Raw genomic sequence first — 21,446 nt, 5'->3', positions numbered from 1 at the left:
GAATGACCCACCTTGTCTCCTGAATCCATCATTTCCCGGTGTGACCTGATGTGACCTGGGAGCTTCGGGCAAGTTCTTTAACCTTTCTGTGCTTGTTTCCCCGGCTGTGAAGCAGGGGTAATGGGAGCCCCTGCCCCACGGCATTGTTGTGAGGGTGACATGAGTTAGGTCTTGGGAAGACCTTAGACTAGCTTCTGGCACATGATATGTTTTCATAAATATTAGTTCTTATCATTACAGTGTTTCCCTCCTCCCTTCTCTTCCTGATCTGTGTCCTTGGCCTTTGCATATCGCCCTGGAGACAGCCCCACGGGGGTGAAGGAGTTAGTGGGGAGGGCAGCCGTCCCTCGCTTGAACATTTCTGTTGTCCACAATGGCTGCTCACACTGAATTCCCCGGAGTCACCAGGGATTTTAAGCCATGTGGGATTTTAAGCTGACCAAGGGCTCCCTACACGCCCATTAGCTATTGCCGCAAACATACCAGAGAGCAAGGGAGCTATAAAAATCAATAGGGCCATATTGGGGCGCCTGGGTGGCTCAGTGGGTTAAGCCGCTGCCTTCGGCTCAGGTCATGATCTCAGAGTCCTGGGATCGAGTCCCGCATTGGGCTCTCTGCTTAGCAGAGAGCCTGCTTTCCTCTCTCTCTCTGCCTGCCTCTCCATCTACTTGTGATTTCTCTCTGTCAAATAAATAAATAAAATCTTAAAAAAAAAATCAATAGGGCCATATCAATAAGAAGAGGCTGCCGAAGATGGGACACTCCAAACGTCAGTAAGAGTAAGAAGTGCAGTTGATTGAACCCTATCAATTGTGTTTAAAAACATGAGTTCTGGAGGATATTTACGCTCCGTGGATCACCACCAAAGGATGCTAGAAAAAGAGATCTCTTTCTAGAATGTGTAAACAAAGGGGCAGAATCAAGCATGGACCCTGCCTTGTCTAAATAAACTGTACCCGGAGAATCCAATACCTGCTGCATGAAGATGAACGTACTAGCCGCCTAGGTAGCGATTTTGAATTTGGTAAATAAAGTGAAGAATTAAGAGCAAGGAGACAGACTGCACATCTATGATCACTTGGTGTATGACCAAGGTTAGTACTGCCGGCAAAGGTGGGTCTTTCCCGTAATTGCGGACCGGGCGCCACTGTTTCCTGGTAAGAGGCTCGCTGCTTAGCCTAGGACAGAGGTGGTCGTGGGGAGGGGGAGAGAGCCAAGGGAGCAGGCACTAACTGCATGAAGGATGTTTCAGAGGAGGAACATCTGGACATCTCCCGCTTTGCCTGTCCCCACGCTGCAAATCAGAACTTCTTATGGTAAAGTCGCGCTCATCTGGGAGCTGAGAGCCCCATCCAGGGCTGGCTGCTTTGGTGCTTTTGTTTCTGCTATCTCTGTTTTGACAGCCTCTCTCTTTCTGGCATTTCGTGGGCGTCAGCATAATTAGGTTTGCAGAAGTAACAGTGCTGCTTCTTCTGCCCGCTGAGTGTGATTGATGTGACTGTCCTTTGCGTGTGTTCAGTTACTCTGTGAAAATGATACCCCGTCTACACTGGAGCTTGCAGAACCGGAAGGGCTGAAGGGAGAATCCACGTGGTCAGTCCTTTAAGCACCTGCTTTAGGTTGGGCTTCTCCGGGAGCAGACCCCAAGATGGGGAGGTTATTGAGAAGTACGTTCAGGGCAAACCTGCAGTGGTGTGGGAAGCAGACCAAGAAGGGGTTATTAACCAGCAGGTCCTGCCAGGGGCAGCTGGGCTCCATCCCCCTGCAGGAACCCGTGAGGCTGGGAAGAGCACGTTCTTTGGCGTTGGCACCACCAGGAGGCGCCGAAGTTCCTCCAACCTGCTTTGTCCCCGGTTGAGGGGAACTTCTGGTGGCATCAAATCCTCTAGCTCCCTGAACCCCCTGTTCAGTGCGCTAAGAACTTTTCCACAGTCCAAGGCAGCCCCGCAGGCGACGGGTGGCAAGCACTTGCGTAGGAAGCCGTGGCACATTGGGAACCTTGAGGGCACAGGGGGTTTTGGTGAGGCCCTCATGTCCTCAGCCACAACAGCTTTCCAGGAAGACCTGGGCTGCAGGACCTCAGGACAGGACTGGGAGGGCAGGCGGATAGTCTTTCCAAGCATGACACAAAGGAGACCTTTGGAGTCTGTGGCAGTGAGATCCTCATGACCGATTGTGAATAATAGCTAAATAATGGACCATGACCGCTCCATCTCAAAATAGCCCATGCATTTTTGATATTTCATCCAACTATTTTGTTCTTTAAAATAGCCAGCTTAGGGGTGCCTGGGTGGCTCAGTGGGTTGGGGTCTGCCTTCGGCTCAGGTGGTGATCTCAGGATCTTGGGATTGAGCCCCGCATTGGGCTCTCTGCTCAGCGGGGAGCCGGCTTCCTCCTCTCTCTCTCTGCTGGCCTCTCTGCCTACTTGTGATCTCTCTCCCTCCCTGTCAAATAAATAAAATAAAATCTTAATAAATAAATAATAAAAAATAAAAAAATAAAAATAAATAAAATAGCCAGCTTGGATGTAGCCCACGCAACTTTTGGAGAAAGGATGGGCTGGGTGTGGCCAATCTTTTCCAGAAATGCCTGCAGGCACTATTGAGATAATTAGCTGGCTTTAATTTATTGATACCTGACCCCTGGGAGCTCAATCTATTGGATTCTGGAAGGCACACAGCATACTGCATAAGGATGCTGGCTGATGGGGGTCAAGGGCAGAACAGCTACGCTCACTAGCCTCCAATGTCCAGCAAGGAGTTATATCCAATCTGGATACATCTGGACACAAGGAATCTACAACCTGTCTGGAGGGTGAATCTGTTTCTAATTGGTACCAAGTTAGCATATGGGTTAATGGGAGCCCTACATAGGAAAAGTGAGTTTAGAAGAGAATGGTTTATAGCCGCAATATGTCATTGGTCAGCCGTTGGGCATCATGAAGGCACTGTACTGGTTGGTGTTCAGTGCCGACAGGAAGAGGAGTCCTAATTGTTCTGGGAGGTGCCATGTTTCTTCCCACCTCAGTCCAAATGACACTAACCCTTCTGAGGACATTTAACCATTAACTCGAGAAAGAGTGGAAAGGAGTGGAAAGTCACGTCAGCTGTCTTTAAAAACACCCTTTACTCCAAAACAACTGTGATAACAAATACCAAATAACCATACATTCCTACTTCACACAAAGGGAGAGAAAAACAGGAGCCTACCAGTGGGGGCCTCGGAGAGTCCACAGCCTTAACCAGCTTCTGGAGCCATGTGGATGTCACAAGCCCATGTAGACTTCAGAGTCCCCTGCGACTAAAGATCCAGTGAGAAGAGTGAGTTAGTCACCTTGAATAATGTAACAGGAAGGTTGCAGTCTGCACTCCTGCTTTGGGCAACGTATGGAACGGACCTTCCATGGGGAAGATGGTAAAAGTTCAGAGAGGGTCTTTGCATGAGGAAAGGAATGAGGAGGAAGGAGTGGGGAGCTAGCTGAGTGATTGGACACCGCCCCTCATGTCTCCGAGCCCACACCTTACACAGGCAGTGTCCACGTCTGGCTCTCTTCTTGCCGTGTAGGTTTTATGGCATGGGTATCCAGGGTGTCACTTCTGGTACAAATGACATTCTACTTACACTTTCTCTTGAAAATGATGTACTTTGCTTCCGATCACTTCTTGCCCCTTGCTATCACTTTGAAATGAGCCACTCTCCTAACTGATCTCCTATCTCTTTCTTCATTCTAGTAGCAACACAGCTGCCAGAGTGACTCAGCCCACTCAGATCCTATCCCTCCTCTCCCAGAACCCTACAGGAGATTTCCTCTCACTCTGCAAAAGCCAGGGTCCTTACAATGTCTGTACAATCTGGCTTCATTTCCTCCTCATGTACTCTGTACCAATCACACTGGCCCCCTGGAATAGTACGTCCCGCCTCAGGGCCTTTGCACTTGCTGTTCCCTCAGTTTAGATTGCCCTTATCCCAAATATCCATATGGCTCCTTCAGATCTTTATACCAATGTCTCCTCTATAGTGGGCTTTCTCAGCCCACCTGTCAGACCTCCCCTGTCCTCTTGCCTGATATTTCTTTTTCCATAGTGCTCACCACAATCTAACATACTACGTATTTTACTTATTCTCTCTCCCTCTTAAGGATGAGATTCCCAAGGGCAGAGATTTTGCCCACTGTGTTCACTGTTGCATCATAACCTCCTGAAACCGGGCTGGGCCATAGTCAGTGCCCTACAATACAGATTAAGTATGAACGGTGGGAACGGAGTGCTGCTCATTCCATGAATTTATCAGCAACCATCCCAAATGGCCCCTGGGATCACTTCCCTTCTGGATTCCCAGGTATGTGAAAGGTTAGATGTTTTGGCCTCTCCTTCCTAATCCCCTATTTCTGTCTAGCTGTATGGACAAAATGACATGAAGTCCTCTGGTCTATGGTTTCCCATAAAATAATGGTTTTGAACTGGATGATCCTGGGGCTCTTAACTTCTAAATTTAGTCTCCTAAGCTTTAGACCTCCCCCCCCCCCCCTTTCTACTTTCATGTGGTCAACCTTCAACAAAACTGAACTACCAGGGTAATTTCTGATTCCTTCTGGGGAGTCTCAGCTGCCTACTGTAGACCCCCCTCCCCCGCACTGACTGGCCCAGGTTTTGGCTCTCACCAGTCCAGGGCACACTGACTACAGTCCATTGTGAGCCCCTGCACCTTTCTGCATAAGACTTTTCTCTCCACAGGGAGGAGGTGGAAAGTTCTGGGGAGTAGGCATCCTTCAGCTGCTGGTGTATGAGTTGGCAGATAAATGATCCAGTCCCTTTGCCCTGCTGGTGGGCTAACTCTGAGGTGTGTTTTATGCTCTGTCCTGGAGCTGCCTGAAGACTGAGCCCCAGTTTCCCAGGGGGGTGTTCTGCTTGTTGCCACTTCCTGCCATCTCTCTATCTCTCACCCTATTCCCCTTACCAGTGTTTCAGTGTTTCAGGGGATCACCTCCCTAATCATCTACTAGCACTCAAATCCTGTCTCGGGTCACTTTCTGGGGAACCCCCTAAGACACTGTTCCCTAACTTCTGCTGTCTCTCAGTGTGCCTGCCTCCATGAGTCCTCCTTTCTCTGGGATTGGGGGCAGTACTGGCCTCATCATCCTTTCTTTCTTTCTTTTTTTTTCCCAAAGATTTTATTTATTTGACAGAGAGAGAGATTACAAGTACAGAAAGGCAGGCAGAGACAGAGCGGGAAGCAGGCTCCCCGCTGAGCAGAGAGCCCGGCGTGGGGCTCCTCGATCCCAGGACCCTGGGATCATGACCTGAGCTGAAGACAGAGGCTTAACCCACTGAGCCACCCAGGTGCCCCCTCATCATCCCTCTATGGTCCCTTTCTTCCACCATATTGCTAGGACACCTTTGGTCCCAATTCCCCTTCCCCTTTCTCCACACTAACTCCAGGCTTCAGCAAGCAAATCCCAAATCATTATGCAGAGTGATTTAACTGTTCTTTATCCTTATGTCTCTCACCTAGGCAATGCCCACAGGGATCTTTACTTCCCTACCAACCCTACCTATCAAGATGCTTGGCTAAGCGAAACAGTAAGTCTCACCCTGCACATTTTGCTTACTTCACTGAGTGTTAGCTGATGCTCAAGCTGCAAACAGTTTAAAAACTGTATTTTCCTCATCGCATCTGGCATCCTGAGGACAAGTTAGCTTAAGGTCCACCAAGGAGCCTTAAAGCCACAGCTGGAAAGTTCTTTTGGTTCGCAGTGTTCACAGTAAGGCATGCTCTCTGTTACTCACAGGAATGACAAGCAGAGATACAAACTGTACAAGAAGATAATGTTCCTTCTTCCTGGAATCTCTCTTAAAGAGGAACGATGAGGACTCTGGGTACTATTATTTGAAATATTAGCATATAGCCTCAAATTGCCAATCAGCCTCAAGCACACACTTGAGCCTATAATTTTTCCTGAATGTCGAGCATACAGACGTTAGCCTCCATGTCCTTCACTAGACTAGCAGCACGGACACACTGGAAATAGTGAATTGCCTGCCTGGAGGCCAGGTGGATTGGAAAATAAATAATGCATTCCACAACCCCATGCGACATCATGCTCCGTGGAGCCTTAGAGATGTAATGCGCTACTGTCACTCTGTGCTCCCCCAAGCACTTCTAATTAACTCAAGGACCGTGGGCCCCTGTGTGGGATTTCGGGAGAAGGAGACGTCGGGGAGAGAATGCAGATCAGAGAGGTTTTTTCCCTTCCTTCTCATCTTCATCTCCATTTGGCCACCTCAGATCTCTTTGCCTCAATGGTAAGGGGCAAAACAAAACAAAACAAAACAAAACAACTTCCCAAACTCCATTAATTGCAAATCTGTCCATCTAAACACCCAACCCCGAGATCCAGCTAGATGATCAAGGTGTGACCAGATGCCATAGCCCTTACAGTCATGTTTGGAAGAATATTGGTACACAGGGATAAATGTTCACAACAGATTGCAAGGTGCAAGGCAGAATGTACAGAAAGCCTTCATTTTGACAAACTATATAGGCAAATAAAAATCATAGACACGTTGGTAAATTCCTCCCATATGTATGATACATGCTAGTATTATACCTTTAAGTTACTTACACACATCAGCTACATATACAAAAATTCGGGGAAAGTGGATATGACTGTATTCATAATGGGTACATTGGAAGGAGGAGTGGTTTGGAATTTTGGGGAAGATACTACTGGTGCGTTTTCACAGGGTTTTTATTGACCGTATTCTTTTTGTAAATCGAAAAACATATCAACAAAAAGAATATTTTCTTTCTCCTCTTGATGCAGATAGTTTGAGCAAAACTACTCCTTTTTTTTTAAGAGTTTTTATTGATTTATTTGACAGAGAGAGATGACAAGCAGGCAGAGAGGCAGGCAGAGAGAGAGGAGGAAGCAGGCTCCCTGCTGAGCAGAGAGCCAGATGCAGGGCTCGATTCCAAGACCCTGGGATCATGACCTGAGCCTAAGGCAGCGGCTTAACATACTGAGCCACCCAGGCGCCCCCAAAATACTCCTTCTTTCAGTGGCTTCTCTTCCAACCCTAGCTGTGGCTCCGTCATTCATACTAAAACAGTTTACCTAGGCTGAGGTGCTAGTCAAGGTCAGCAGACCTGAGGGCAGGCTCCTCACCCATGGGGCCTCTATCCCCATGAAGAAACAGCTGTGTGTCCTCCAAGTCTTGTCAGAACATGCCACTGGCCGTGGTTATATGCTCTTCATTGTCTTCCGTATCAGCTTAGACAGCAGGGGAATTGCTTTTAGTGCAGGGATGACTCCAGCTAATGACAGCATTGCCCTGCCCACCGCAGAGATGGACCTACCTGCTGCTTCAACAAGGGCTCAGCGTGTTTTTATAATGACGCTGTTACACTGAGATATAACTTGCCTTGACACCAGAAAAATCTGGCATTAACTCGTAGGTCAGAATTCCAACCCTACGTGCTGTGTGACTTGGGACACGTTACTTAACTTCTCTAAGCTTCCCTTTACCCATCTGTAAAACAGGATCCATGAGAGGGTTATTGTGGGGATTAAGAAAGTTCATCACCCAGTGCCAGTGCTGGTGGCCTAGTCAACATGTGACGGCCATTATTATGGTCTATTTTGTCACTTTCTAGCTTTTGACCTTAGGTTAGAACTCTTTCTGAAACTCGAGTTTTGCATTTATAAAGTAAAAACAGAAACAACAAAACCAAACTTGCCTGGCTAACCCCCAAGGGATTGGGGTGAGGATTAAGTAAGGTGAAAATGAGAAATGGTTCTTAACCAAAACCAATGGGAAGAACTCAGTAGTCTCTCATGGAGAGGAACCAGAGAGAAAGATTAAGGAGCCACTTTCACTGCAGAACTGATTGCAATTTTAGCTCTACTTCTTCCTCTCCTTGTACCTACCTTGGCACTGCGACTTTGTAGCTCCTCCCATCAAGAGAGGTAGTTCAGGGTGCCTGGGTGGCTCAGCTGGTTGGGCGACTGCCTTCAGCTCAGTTCATGATCCTGGAGTCCTGGGATCGAATCCCACATCGGGCTCCTTGCCCGGCAGGGAGTCTGCTTCTCTCGCTGACCTCTCTCCTCTCATGTTCTCTCTCTCTCTCTCTAATATATAAATAAAAAAATATTTTTTTTTTTTTAAAAGAGAGAGAGACGGAGTTCATATCTTACTCCTGGAATGGGGCTGGGACATGTGAATTGCTCTGCATGGCAAATGGAAGCGTCAAAAGCCCTTGCCTGTGGAGCTTTCCGTTTCCGGGGGCTCTTGGGAACCCCAGTTCCACCACTATGCGACAGAACCCACTGCCAGATGAGCAACACATGCTCTGATGAGCAGACCTTTACCACCCCTGCCGACAGTCAGACACTCGGTGAATGTGGGAGTGAGCTCATCCGCCAAGAGCTGACGGCAGTGCACAAGGGAACCCCGCCAACACCTTGGTGAGCAGCCATCCGTCTGGCCCAGCCCATCTATGGCGAAAGGCATCCCTCCCTGTCTATAAGGGAAAGGACTCTCTGAATTATTGCCCTTGTTAGTTATGAAGCTACAGTTTCAAACCTTATCCTTGTTCCATGTGTGTTTGAAAGCAAATGGTACAATCCCAGGCTCAGACAAGACACGTGCTGAGTGTTTGTAGACCGACTGACAGCAGCAGAAATGGTGATGTAGGTCAAGGCAGGATACAAGGCTGGAGCAGGGGGTTCTGGTGAACAGTAGTTAGAGCAGGGTTTCTCAAACTTACTGCTGTTGATATTTTGGTCCAGATAATCCTTTGGGGTGTGTGTGTGTTGGGGGGAGGGACTGTCCTGTGTATGGTAGTGGCACCCCTGGCCTTTATCCACTAAATATGAGTAGCGACCCCCCTGTTCTCCACACTGTGACAGCGAGTGACAATCCATACATTGTCAGATGTCCCCTGGGGAGCAAAACCAACCCCCCCATCCTCACAGAGTCCAGGGAGAAGATTTTGATCAGCTGTTGGGGTTACATCTAAGCCGTGGTGAGCAGCTGCCTGAGATCGAGGGCTTCATCCATGGAGCCGTGAACAGCACGGAGCGGTCAGGAGGGCTGGCTGCAGCTTCTGGGGCTGAATGTCAGAGTTCCTGAGCCATGGGATGTAACGGAGCTCCGAAGCTCAGGTCCAGGGTCAAAGTGAGAAATGAATGGTCTAGTTTGTGATAGGCATCTCTCTCCCCTGCCTCCTCACTCTTCGTTGGTATCTCACCGGTCAGTGCACAGAGGAAATAAAGACCGAAGAAACTCCAGGGAACCAACATTGTTGTTCGCTGTAAGGGTGGGGGGAAGGGAGAGGAAACAAACCCAAATGGCCTTTGTGGGAATTTCAGTTTCCGGGGTCTTCATCCCCATATAGAAAAGGTCATTAAGAAGTAGCTTTAGGGGCGCTTGGGTGGCTCAGTCAGTTAAATATTCGACTCTTGGTTTCGGCTCAGCTTGTGATCTTCAAATTGTGGGATCAAGTCCCACATTGGGCTCCACACACGGCGTGGAGTCTGCTTGAGATTCTCTGCCCCTCCCCCACTCTATGCTCCCTCTGTCTCCCTCTCTCTCTAAAATAAATAAATCTTTAAAAGAAAAGTAGCTTTATTTCTAAATAGCAACATACACCCAAACTGACAGCAATCCTTACCAAAAAGCAACTGATTGGCGATTGTTTAGGAGAAGATGGTGAAGTCAGAGCATTAAATATTTCTCCCCATACAACACAGCAGAGATCAATAGCTATTTGAGTACTTCTCCCTCATATAATCCAACCATCCACAAGCCGCTGGGTAAGATGGTGCTGTTACAAAGCCTTGGTCCACCGATGACGTTTTAATGTTCCCTGACACCATTACAGAGCGAAGATGTTCTATAAACAGAAGGCAGCAAATATGCCTGGGCTAATAGCTTTTCTCTCCCACTGTTATTCAAACCACCCTAATGCAGAAGCTCTCACATTTATAATTCTCAGCAAAACAAAGCCTGCTTCCCGGCGTTATCAACCGCCGGTACAGGGGTGGGAAAGAAAATACACCAAGGAGATACCTGAATGTCCATGTTTCCACAGAGGTAGAGTGTTAGATGGATGTGTTTTTATTGGCGGTCTCTGGGCACTGGGGATAAGGATGCACTATGGTCAGGGGTTTTCTAACAGGATTGGAAGATGAGATTTCCAAGTGAACCAAGCATCCTGGCCTTTTGGAGAGCTAATGAGTATCAGTGACTTTTTGCTATATTAGACTATTAGTTTGCCATGACAAAGTACCACAGACCTGGTGCATTTAGCACCAGAAACTTATTTATTTTTCACAGTTCTAGAGGCTAGAAGTCCAAGATCAAAGTGTCATTGGAGTTTCTTCTGAGGCCTCTGTCTCCGTGTCTTCACATGGCCTTCCCTCTGTGTGCATCTGTGTCCCAATTTCCTCTTATAAGGACGCCAGTCTTAATGGATTAAGGCCCACGCAGGCACCTCATTTGACCTTATTTACCTTTTTATTCATTTATTTTTATTTTTAAAAGAAGGTTTATTTATTTATTTGAGAGAGAGAGAAAGAGAGAGAGCATGCACAAGCAGGAGGAGCAGGGTGAGGGAATCTCAAGCAGACCCCACTGAGCTTGGAGGCCGACATGGGGCTTGATCTCATGACTCAGATCTTGACCTGAGCCGAAACCAAGAGTCGGATGCCTAACTGTCTGTGCCACCCAAGCACCCCTTAATTACTTTTTGAAAGACCCTATCTCCAAATACAGTTACATTCTGGATCCTAGGACCTACATGCTGGATCCTAGGACCTCAATATACAAACTTGGCGGTGGTGATGATGGGAACAGTTCAGCCCCAACAGTGACTATAGCCAGGCACATATCCTGTCTCTTCCCAATCCACATATCACCAAATGCACAGAAATGCCAGACCCCTTCACCAGCCAGTGTACCTGTCTAGGAACTTCCTTGGGAAAGGATCTGTCCCCTCTCTGGATGCCCACAGCTAATGAAGACTGATTTGGGGGTACAAATCAGTACAGAAGGGTACTGTACAGCCCCCTTGCCTTAAGGTGAGACTGACCATGTGGTGCAGATCACACTCTTGAGCTCCCTGTGGACCAGGCTGACACCACACTCCAGCTGAAGCCACAGCCTTGCTCAGCTCCTTCCCCTGCCCCCTCCTACTTCTCTCACCCACTTCTCTAGATAGTCCCCCCCTCTATAAATCGTGCACCTGAATCCTGTCTCAGCTTCTGCTTTTTTTTTTTTTAAGATTTAATTTATTTATTTGAGACAAAGAGAGGGAGATTATAAGCAGGAGAAGGGGCAAAGGGAGAGGGAATAGCAGAATCCCCGCTGAATAGGGAGCCCGATGAGGGGTCCAATGCAAGGCTCGATCCCAGGACCCTGAGATCAAGACCTGAGCTGAAGGCAGATGCTTAACTAACTGAGCCATCCAGGCACCCCACCAGCCTCTGCTTTCAAGGGACTAACCTTGAGAATGAATTTCAAAGAAAGCACTCATATGCATTTAACAGGAATATTCTTCAGAAGATAATGTAGTTGTTCTTGGATGGCCCAGAAGAGACTCCCTTCCCGTGCAGTGTCACAGGGCTCTTACTATGATCGTCAGTTATGTATTTCTACAGGTGGGAGGAAATAGCCCTGCACAGAGCACACTTCTGGCTAGAGCATGCGAGGATACATTTTGATTTAACAGCAGCTAGAACGCAGTCTGGCTAGATGCAAATAAAGCCAAATCTGATGGCAGAGCCAGAGATCAGAATATCTCTGGTTGACATCCTCTGTACCAACGCCACAAAGCATAGTCATGGTGCTCTCTCCTGTGTATCTTCTTGCTCCAACAACACTTCCCATTGTTCATTTCATTTCTAGATACAAAGGATATTAGTGTGGGGAGAGTCGGTCATCATTCCTCTAACAACTATTTTGAGCTCTGTGATGGGCTGGCTGGCGTTTCCCCCCAAGATACGTTGAAGTCATAAACCCTGGAACCTCAGGAGATGGTCTGTCTTACTTGGAAATAGGGTCATTGCAGATATAATTAGGGTGAAGTAACACTAGAGTGGGGGTGGAGGGAGAGTCTAATCCCAAACGCTCTACTTTCTCATTGTTTTGTTTTTTAAAATCATGGGAAATGGGTTTTAGAACTTGACAAAATTTTATGAAACGTCATGGCAAATAGCCACTTGTTATATTTCCTATTTAAGAGTTTAAAGATGGAAAGTTCCATGGCATTGTGTAAAATGTCTCATCCTACTGGAATAAAAAATGATTGAAAGAATATAGGAAAACAGTCTGGTAGCAAAATCAAAATGCTGTCCTTGGTCAGAAATTATGTAGAGGACTCCCGGAGATTTGGAAAATGTTAAACGACACAGGTGGGAAGTTTGCAATGTGTTTGATGGAAGTCCAGAGAGCTGTTGCTTATGTGTGTGTCCCAGAGTATCATGCTTGTTAGATTCAATCAGTAATAAAGTGCAGAAGGTGTTTTTTTAAATGAAGCATGAAAGGAAAGACGAACTAGACGAATAGTCTCAGTGGTAATGACTTTTCAAATAAAGCCAGTGTTTGATGAAAGGGAAAGCCACCAAAACTTATAGCCACCCAGGATCATCTATTTTGATTTGGAGAGGGGAACAGAAAGGATTTTGGTGTAAGGATTTTGTACATCTCATAAAAAAACCCGCATTCACCATTGTTTCGGAGACCACGTGTTGCAGCAGAGCGGGGGAAATCAGAAGGGCTCTGTGGACATCGCTTGCTGAATAAGGACATGTTTAAGAGGATGACCATGGAAAGCATTTGATAACATGAGAATTCATGAGTGATCTGGTGGCCAAGTTTGTTAAAGAGCTTCTTACTTGAAGATAAATTACACAGTTTTCCTTGAAAACAAGACACGCGTTTCAAATTTGGGAGCCTATTCTGGGAAGACGAGTAACTATCAATCGAATTGACAAATGACATATGAGGGCTCAGCCTGGCAGAAAGCCAAGAAACACTCATGGTTGGGTAAATGAGCAAGGCTCACTCATTTCACCGATGGGAGTCGGTTATAGTCAGAATTCACTGCAAAGAGGTCAGGAATGTTCACTGAGCCACACGGAGGTGCAAACGTGTGCACTAAATTTCCCTGAGCTTCACAAGGTCAGATGACAAAATCTGATCAGGTAAGGATTCCAACAGACCTTCTGGAAGTCTGTGTCTTTGGCTCCAGACTTACCCAGTAAATTCTGCACTAGAGCCAGAAGCACCTCATCACTCTTGGAGTTTATGATATGAAGTATTATTATAGGTCCTAGTACCCTCAGCCATGAACACAGCCTTCTGTGTCCCTTTGGTTCCCTGGGCTAAGAGCCTTGTCCAGACACATTCCTGAGCTTACTGCTGTCCAGCTGTCTTGGATTAAGAGGGACCTGAGAGACCTATCAACCAAATGCAATATGTGGTCCTTGTGTGGATCTTGGCTAAGACGGACCAACAGTAAAAGACGAGATGGCGCCAATTGGAGAAATCCGAATATGGATTGGGTACTAGGTGACATACAATAATTATTTGTTCATTTTGTTGGGTATTGTAGTATAGGTTTATGTAGGAAAGTCCTTATTTTTAGAGAAGTATATAGGAGTATTATGAGGTAAAATGTCACAGTCTGTAATTTATTGTAAACACTTTGGCAAAAATTATGAAGCTAATCTGGCAAAAAGGTTAACAATGGTCAAGTTTAGGTAAGGTGTATATGGAAGATCATTATACTAGTTTTTCTATTTTTCCATATGTTTGAAAATGCTCATAATAAACATTTTTATAATAAGCAAAATTAATAAGAAACCATCCGTACCATCAAGTTGAAAACGATGGGGTTCAGCATTGAGAAAGAAAGCAAATATTTTTTGAGATAAAATATATGGAGAGGATATTTTGAAAGTTTATATTTTATTTTATTTTATTTTTTTAAGATTTTCTTTTTTTAAAGATTTTATTTGTTTATTTGACAGACAGAGATTACAAGCAAACAGAGAGGCAAGATCACAAGTAGGCAGAGAGGCAGGCAGAGAGAAAGGGGAAAGCAGGCTCCCTGCTGAGCAGAGAGCCCTATGCGGGGCTTGATCCCAGGATCCCAGGCTCATGACCTGAGCCAAAGGCAGAGGCTTTAACCCACTGAGCCACCCAGGTACCCCTAGATATCATTTTTTAAAGATGTATTTATTTATTTTTAGAGTGAGAGAGAACACGAGGGTGGGGGGCAGAGGGAGGAGGAGAGAGAATCCCAAGCAGTCTCTGAGCTGGGCACAGAGACCAACACAGGGCTTGATCTCACAACCTGAGCAGAAACCAAGGGTCATGATCTCAGGGTCCTGGGATCGAGTCCCGCATCGGGCTCTTTGCTCGGCAGGGAGCCTGCTTCCTTCTCTCTCTCTCTCTCTGCCTGCCTCTCAGTGTACTTGTAATTTCTCTCTGTCAAATAAATAAATAAAATCTTTAAAAAAAAAAAAAAAAAAAGAAACCAAGGGTCGTAAGCTTAACCAACTGCGCCACTCAGGCTCCCTAGAATTGATATCTTAATAATATTAAGTCTTCCTATCTGTGATATAAGATCTCTTTCCATTTATTTATCTCCTTTAATTTCTTTCAATAATGTTTTGTAGTTTTCAGGATAGGAGTCTTTCACCTCCTTGGTTAAGTTTATTCTTATGTATTTTCTTCTTCTTCTTGCTATTATAAATGTAATTATTTTCTTAATTTCCTTTTTGGGTTGTTTATTGTGTTTCCCAAAATTTTTTAAAGTAAGGCAGGAGGTCGATGACCCACTTTTTTTCTTTTATCAATAAAATATAGGGGCACCTGGGTGGCTCAGTGGGTTAAGCCGCTGCCTTCGGCTCAGGTCATGATCTCAGGATCCTGGGATCGAGTCCCGAGTCAGGCTCTCTGCTCAGCAGGGAGTCTGCTTCCTCCTCTCTCTCTCTCTGCCTGCCTCTCTGCCTACTTGTGATCTCTCTCTGTCAAATAAATAAATAAAATCTTAAAAAAAAAAACACATTACAAAGCCACAATAATCAAGAATATGGCATTGGCATAAACACAAATAGAACAATGGGACAGAATAGAAAGCCCAGAAATAACCCTTGTGTATATGGTCAAATGATATTTGACAAAGATGCTAAGCCCACTCGATGGGGAAGGACAGTCCTCTCAACAAATGGCTATGGGAAAACTGGATATCCACATGCAAAAGAATGAAGTTGGACCTTTATCTTACACCATATTCAAAAATTAACTCAAAATTGACTAAAGATCTAAACTTAAGACTTAAAACTGTAAAACTCCGAGAAGAAAACTTAGGGGAAACGCTCTTGACTTTGGCAATGATTGCTTAGATATGAAACCAAAAGCGAAGACAACGAAAGCAAACAGACAAATGGGACTACATCAAACTTAAAAACTTGCACATCAAAGGACACAATCAATAGAGCAAAAAGGCGAGATACAGAATGGGAGGAAATACCTACAAATCATATATCCGACAAAGGGTTAATATCCAGAATATATAAAGACCTCTTCTAACTCAACAAAAAAATTCAACCCAATTTAAAAGTGGTCAAAGGACTTGAATAGATATTTCTCTAAAGATGATATTGAGATGGCCAATGGGCATTTTAAAAGGTGCTCAACATCATGAATCATTAGAGAAATGTGAATCAAAACCATGATGAAGGGGCACCTGGGTGGCTCATTCCATTGAGCATCTGACTCTTGGTTTCAGCTGAGGTCATGATCTCATGGGTTGTGGGATGGAGCCCCATGTTGGGCTCTACTCTCAGTGGGGAGTCTGCTTAAAGATTCTTTCCCTCTGCCCCTCCCCCACTTGCATGCACAGGCTCTCCCCCTCTCTCTCAAATAAATAGATACATAAATCTTTTTTTTTAAAAACCCATAATGAAATATCATCTCACACTTATAGTGGCTACTATAAAAAACAATGATAGAAAACAGTAAGTGTTAGGGAGGTTGTGGGGGAATTAGAACCCTAGTGCACATTTGGGATTGTAAACAGGTGCAATTGCTATGGAAAACAGTGTGGAGGTTCCTCAAAAAATTAAAAACTATCATATGCAGCAATCCCATTTCCTTTTTTTTTTTTTAAAGATTTTATTTATTTATTTGAGAGAGGATGAGAGGGAGAGAGAGAGCATGAGAAAAGGGAGGGTTAGAAGGAGAAGCAGACTCCCTGCTGAGCAGGGAGCTTCATGTGGGACTCGAATCCAGGACTCCAGGATCATGACCTGAGCTGAAGGCAGTCACTTAACCAATTGAGCCACCCAGGCGTCCAGCAATCCCATTTCTGAGTGTATATACAAAAAAATTGAAATCAGAATCTTGAAGAGGTGTTTGTACAATCATGTTCCAGCAGCACTGTTCACAATAGCCAAGAGACAGAAGCAACCCAAACACCTACTAACTGCTGAATGGATAAACAGAACATGGGGACATCTGGGTGGCTCAGTTGGTTAAGCGTCTGCTTTTGGCTTAGGTCATGATCCCATGGTTCTGGGATTGAGCCCCAAATCAGGCTGCTTGCTCAGCTAGGAATCTGCTTCTCCCTCTGCCTGCTGCTACCCCTGCTTGTGCTCTCTCTCTGTCTCTGACAAATGAATAAATAAAATCCTTTAAAAAAACCCAAAATAAACAAAAATGTGATACACACATGCAAAGACACAGACAGATTATTCGGACTTAAAAAGGAAAGAAATCCTATCACAAGCTACAACATGAATAAATCTTGAGGACTTTAGGTGAAACAAGCAAGTCACGGAAAAACAAATATTCATGATTTCACTTACATAAGGCATCTCAAGGAGTCAAATTCAGAGACAAAGAGCAGAAAGGTGGTGCCCAAGAGCAGAGGAGAATGGGAAAGAGGAGTTAAAGGCTAGAAAATTTCATATTTATGGTATAAAAAAATTTTGAAGATCCATTTGCAACATTGTGAATATACTTAACGTTACTGAATTTTACATTTTAAAATGGTTAAAATGGTAAATTTTGTTATGTGTTTTTTACCACAATAAAAAGTGGGGGAGAAAACTTAGGAACAAAAGGGTTATTTAAAAGCTTCCAAATGAAGTATTTCAGTAGGTTTTAGGCTTTTTTTTTTTTTTTTTAAGATTTTATTTATTTATTTGTCAGAGAGAGAGAGAGAGAGCGCACAAGCAGGGCGAGAGGCAGGCTGGGGGAGAAGCAGACTGTCCACTGAGCAGGAAGCCCGATGACCATGGGATCATGATCTGAGCCGAAGGCAGACGTTTAACCCACTGAGCCACCCAGGCGGCCCTTCAGTAGGTTTTGAACTGAAACACATTGTTAATATATATAAGAACACTGGCACCTCCTCATTAGTCTGCAAGAACCTCAGGGAACAGAGTGATTTACTTGCCGTGTGTCAACAAGAGTCTTGCATAATTGATGGTGGAAGAGAGAAAAATGAGCATTGCAATTTCGGAGAGCACATCTGATGATGTCTTTACTACATTCACTTCTTGTGAGAAAACTTTTTTGGTTAGAACAGATGTCAAAAGCAAGTGTTGAAAGGAACAGACCTTCCTTCAAATTATAGTACACAAAATGTGAAGTCAATATTAAAAAAAATTAAGGTGAATCGAGTTGTGTTTAATTCAAAGTACTAATAAACATATTTTCATGAGAACTATTGACCTACTAATACATTTCTGAAAATATTTATTAAGTATTTATTTCCTGTTTAGTTTATTCTTTTAAAATTTCCTCTGGTTACAGCTCCAGTATTTTTACTGACCACTTTATAACCACTCCGGGGTCATTGCTGGAAAGTTTATTCATACTCACAAACCCTGTCCAATCTCTTCTAGAAATTCTGAACCCAGTGTAAGAAGGGGCCGTGGTAGAAAAGAAGGGAGGGACGAAAGAGGAGAGAAGTCTGGGAGGAAAGAGAAAGACCTCTATTTAATTTGATTTTCAAATTCTTTCACTTATCAAGAACAGCTCCACTGAGGAGCTTTCTGTGAGGAAGAGAATGTTCTCTTATCTGTGCTATCTGATCCCATAGCTACTGCTCACCTGGTGTGACTGAGCACTTAAAATATTGTTATTGTGACCGAGGACATGAATTTTCAGTTTTGTTTAATTTAAATTAATTAAGATGTAATGGGCACATGTGGCCAACAGCTACTGTGTAGGTCATGGCAGTGCTGGAAGGAACCCGCAGCCGAACACGCCTGAAGTGTTCAGGGATCGAAGGGAAACAAGAAATGCGTGAGCCTGGCTGTGGAGAGCTGCTCACGGGTCAGCCTGAAGGAGTGAGCGGCTGCCGCGACGTCGAAATGGGATGATTCGCACGATGTAGGTGGCTGAGTTATGCCAAGCTGCTGTTACATTTTCTAAATTAAGACTGAAAGATTTCTCATCTCTGTGCTGTTGCAGAACGGAAACATAACTCAGGTGTCACAACTTACCGCCTCTGAAAGGCGTATGCAATATACTTTCTGTATATTCAAGCATCCCAAACACTGATTTTAGTTTGTTCTTCCTAGTTTCCTAGTTTCAAATAAGTTTTCCTAGTTTCAAATAAGTTTTCCTTTGTGAAGTTGCAGGTAGGGGGATATGTACCCTCCCCCCTTGAAATCTCATACTCTGGGTCTATAATTTCATTGCTGTAAGCGGGATAATTTCAGTCTTTCTCTCTTCAGGGTTATAGATGGCCTCCAGATTTCAAGTCCTCTCTTTGTCTTTGTGAAACCCCCCTCTTCAAAATATCTCCTTCCATTGCTGACATAAAATTCCTTTTACAGGTGCACCTGGGTGACTCAGTCGGTTAAGCATCTGAATTCAACTCAGGTCATGATCTTGGGGTCCTGGGATTCAGACCTATGTGGGGCTCCCTGCTCAGTGGGGACCCTGTCTCTCTGCCCCCTAACCTGCCCTTTGCTTGTGTTATCTCTCTCTCTCTCTTTTGTTCTCAAATAAATATATAAAATCTAAAAAAAAAAAAAATCCTTTAACAGCACGCAAAGTCTTTTGTTTCCCAATTAGAGATAGAAGTTTATGATAGAGATACTACCTGACATCACACAAAAAAGATACATGTTAAGAAAATAATTCAATCAGTGAATTGAAGAGGCCATTGGCTTCTTCTCTATGAAGGAGAGGTAGATTAAAAAGGGGAACCAGTGGTTCCATTTTTTTAAAAATTGTATATTGTGGGGATAAAGATGATCCGTGTTATCAGGCATTATCATCCCTTTGTCTTTGGCCAAAGGGGAAGAACAAACTAAAATCAGTGTTTGGGATGCTTGAAGCTCTGGGCTGTGGAGTTTAGAACAACTCCAAGGGGACTTGTCTCTATAGAGACATTGTAAATTCTGGGAGGACAGGGACCAACTACAGTAAATTTCCCACATGCATCCTGGTTGCTTCCAACATGGTGCCAAGCCCACCGAGCATAAGTGTCTGTTGGAAAAGTGAAAGGATATAACTTTTTTTTAAAAAAGATTTTCTTTTTTAAGATTTTATTTATTTATTTGACAGGCAGAGATCACAAGCAGGCAGAGAGGCAGGCAGAGAGAGAGAGAGAGGGAAGCAAGTTCCCGCTGAGCAGAGAGCCCAATGCGGGACTCGATCCCAGGACCCCGAGATCATGACCTGAGCCAAAGACAGCAGCTTAACCCACTGAGCCACCCAGGAGCCCAAAAGATTTTATTTCTTTATTTGACAGAGAGACAGAGAGAGAGAGAGAGAGCGGGAGAGAGAGAGCGAGCACAAGTAAGCAGAGCAGCAGGCAGAGGGGAGAAAGAAGCAGACTCCCGCTGAACAGAGAGCCCGTTGCAGGGCTCGATCCCAAGGACCCTCGAATCATGACCTGAGCCGAAGGCAGCTGCTCAACCAACCCAGGTGCCCCATAACTTTTTAAAAACCTAGTTAAATCCTGGAACAGTGCCCAGGAAGGAAGCACTTTCTTTCCCCCTTGAACAAGTGGATGAGAAAACGACCTAACTAAAAACCTCCTGGGAATGACATTCCCTCAGAGCCTCTGCTTCTCACTGATGAGAACTTAGACTGAAGAGCTCTTCTGAAAGTTCTTCAGTAGCAGCCAATTTACTAATGAAAATCAGTGTTAAGTCTACGAGCATTTTGGAAATTAAGACAAGGAGGCTTTCCATATAAACTCAGATTTTTCATTTGTCAAAGCAAGATTTATTATGGGAAAGATGATATGATTTTATTGAAAGATGTTAAGGAATATTTAAATAGTTGCATAGAAATGCCGTGTTTATGACTAGAAAGATGCAGTGCCACACATGTATCAACTTCCCCAGAACTGATCTATAACTACAAAGTCATTCCCCACCCCCACCCCCCCCAAAAAAAGAAAGAAAAGAAAGTCAAGACGCTCCTGACAGAGCAAAACAAGGCAGTGTGGGGTCATGGTCTACTACATATCAAGACTTACTGAAGTTCAAGTTTAGTGTGATATTGTCACAGGAGGGGCAACTGGAGTAAGGAAGCCAATAGAAGAGCCAGACTGGAAACACAGGTCCCTGGAAACTGAAGATGCTCACTGGGGGCCATTGCAAGAGGAGGAAGGGGCACATTGATTGATACAAGGCTCTATGACCCCATAAAAGGCTTGGTGCTCTATGCTTTCAGTTCCCCTGTAACAGCACTCCAAACCCTTTTAAGGGTTAGCTTGCCTCAAGAATACACTCTCCTGGGACGCCTGGGTGGCTCAGTTGGTTAAGCAGCTGCCTTCGGCTCAAGTCATGATCCCAGCGTCCTGGGATCGAGTCCCACATCGGGCTCCTTGCTCAGCAGGGAGCCTGCTTCTCCCTCTGCCTCTGCCTGCCATTCTGTCTGCCTGTGCTCGCTCTCTTCCCTCTCTCTCTGATAAATATATAAAATCTTAAAAAAAAAAAATACACTCTCCTTGGGGCGCCTGGGTGGCTCAGCAGGTTAAGCCTCTACCTTCAGCTCAGGTCATGGTCTTCGGGTCCTGGGTTTGGGGCTCGCATCAGGCTCTCTGCTCAGCAGGGAGCCTGCTCCCCCCTCCCCCCTGCCTGCCTCTGCCTACTTGTGATCTCTCTCTCTCTGTGTCAAATAAATAAATAAAATCTTTAAAAAAAAAGAGTACACTGTCCTTCCTAGCTGACCCAAGTGCCTTGATCTGTAGCAGAGAACAGACTTACTTTGAGATTTGTAGACCACTGGCCTTGAGGAGTGAAGGACCAGACTTTCCCAGAAGATAAGGCCGGACCACTTTCGAGAACAGCTGTCCCAGAGGCCAGCAATGACTCTTGATCTCACCTCAGTTCTTGATCTCAGCATCGGGAGGTCAAGTTCCATATTGGGCTCCACACTGGGCCTGGAGCTTACTTAAAAAAG

Source organism: Mustela nigripes, unplaced genomic scaffold (assembly GCF_022355385.1).
Source record: "Mustela nigripes isolate SB6536 unplaced genomic scaffold, MUSNIG.SB6536 HiC_scaffold_75, whole genome shotgun sequence".
In the NCBI taxonomy this organism is placed as follows: Eukaryota; Metazoa; Chordata; class Mammalia; order Carnivora; family Mustelidae; genus Mustela; species Mustela nigripes.
The sequence above is the reverse complement of the archived record's forward strand: the minus strand, read 5'-3'. Positions refer to the sequence as shown.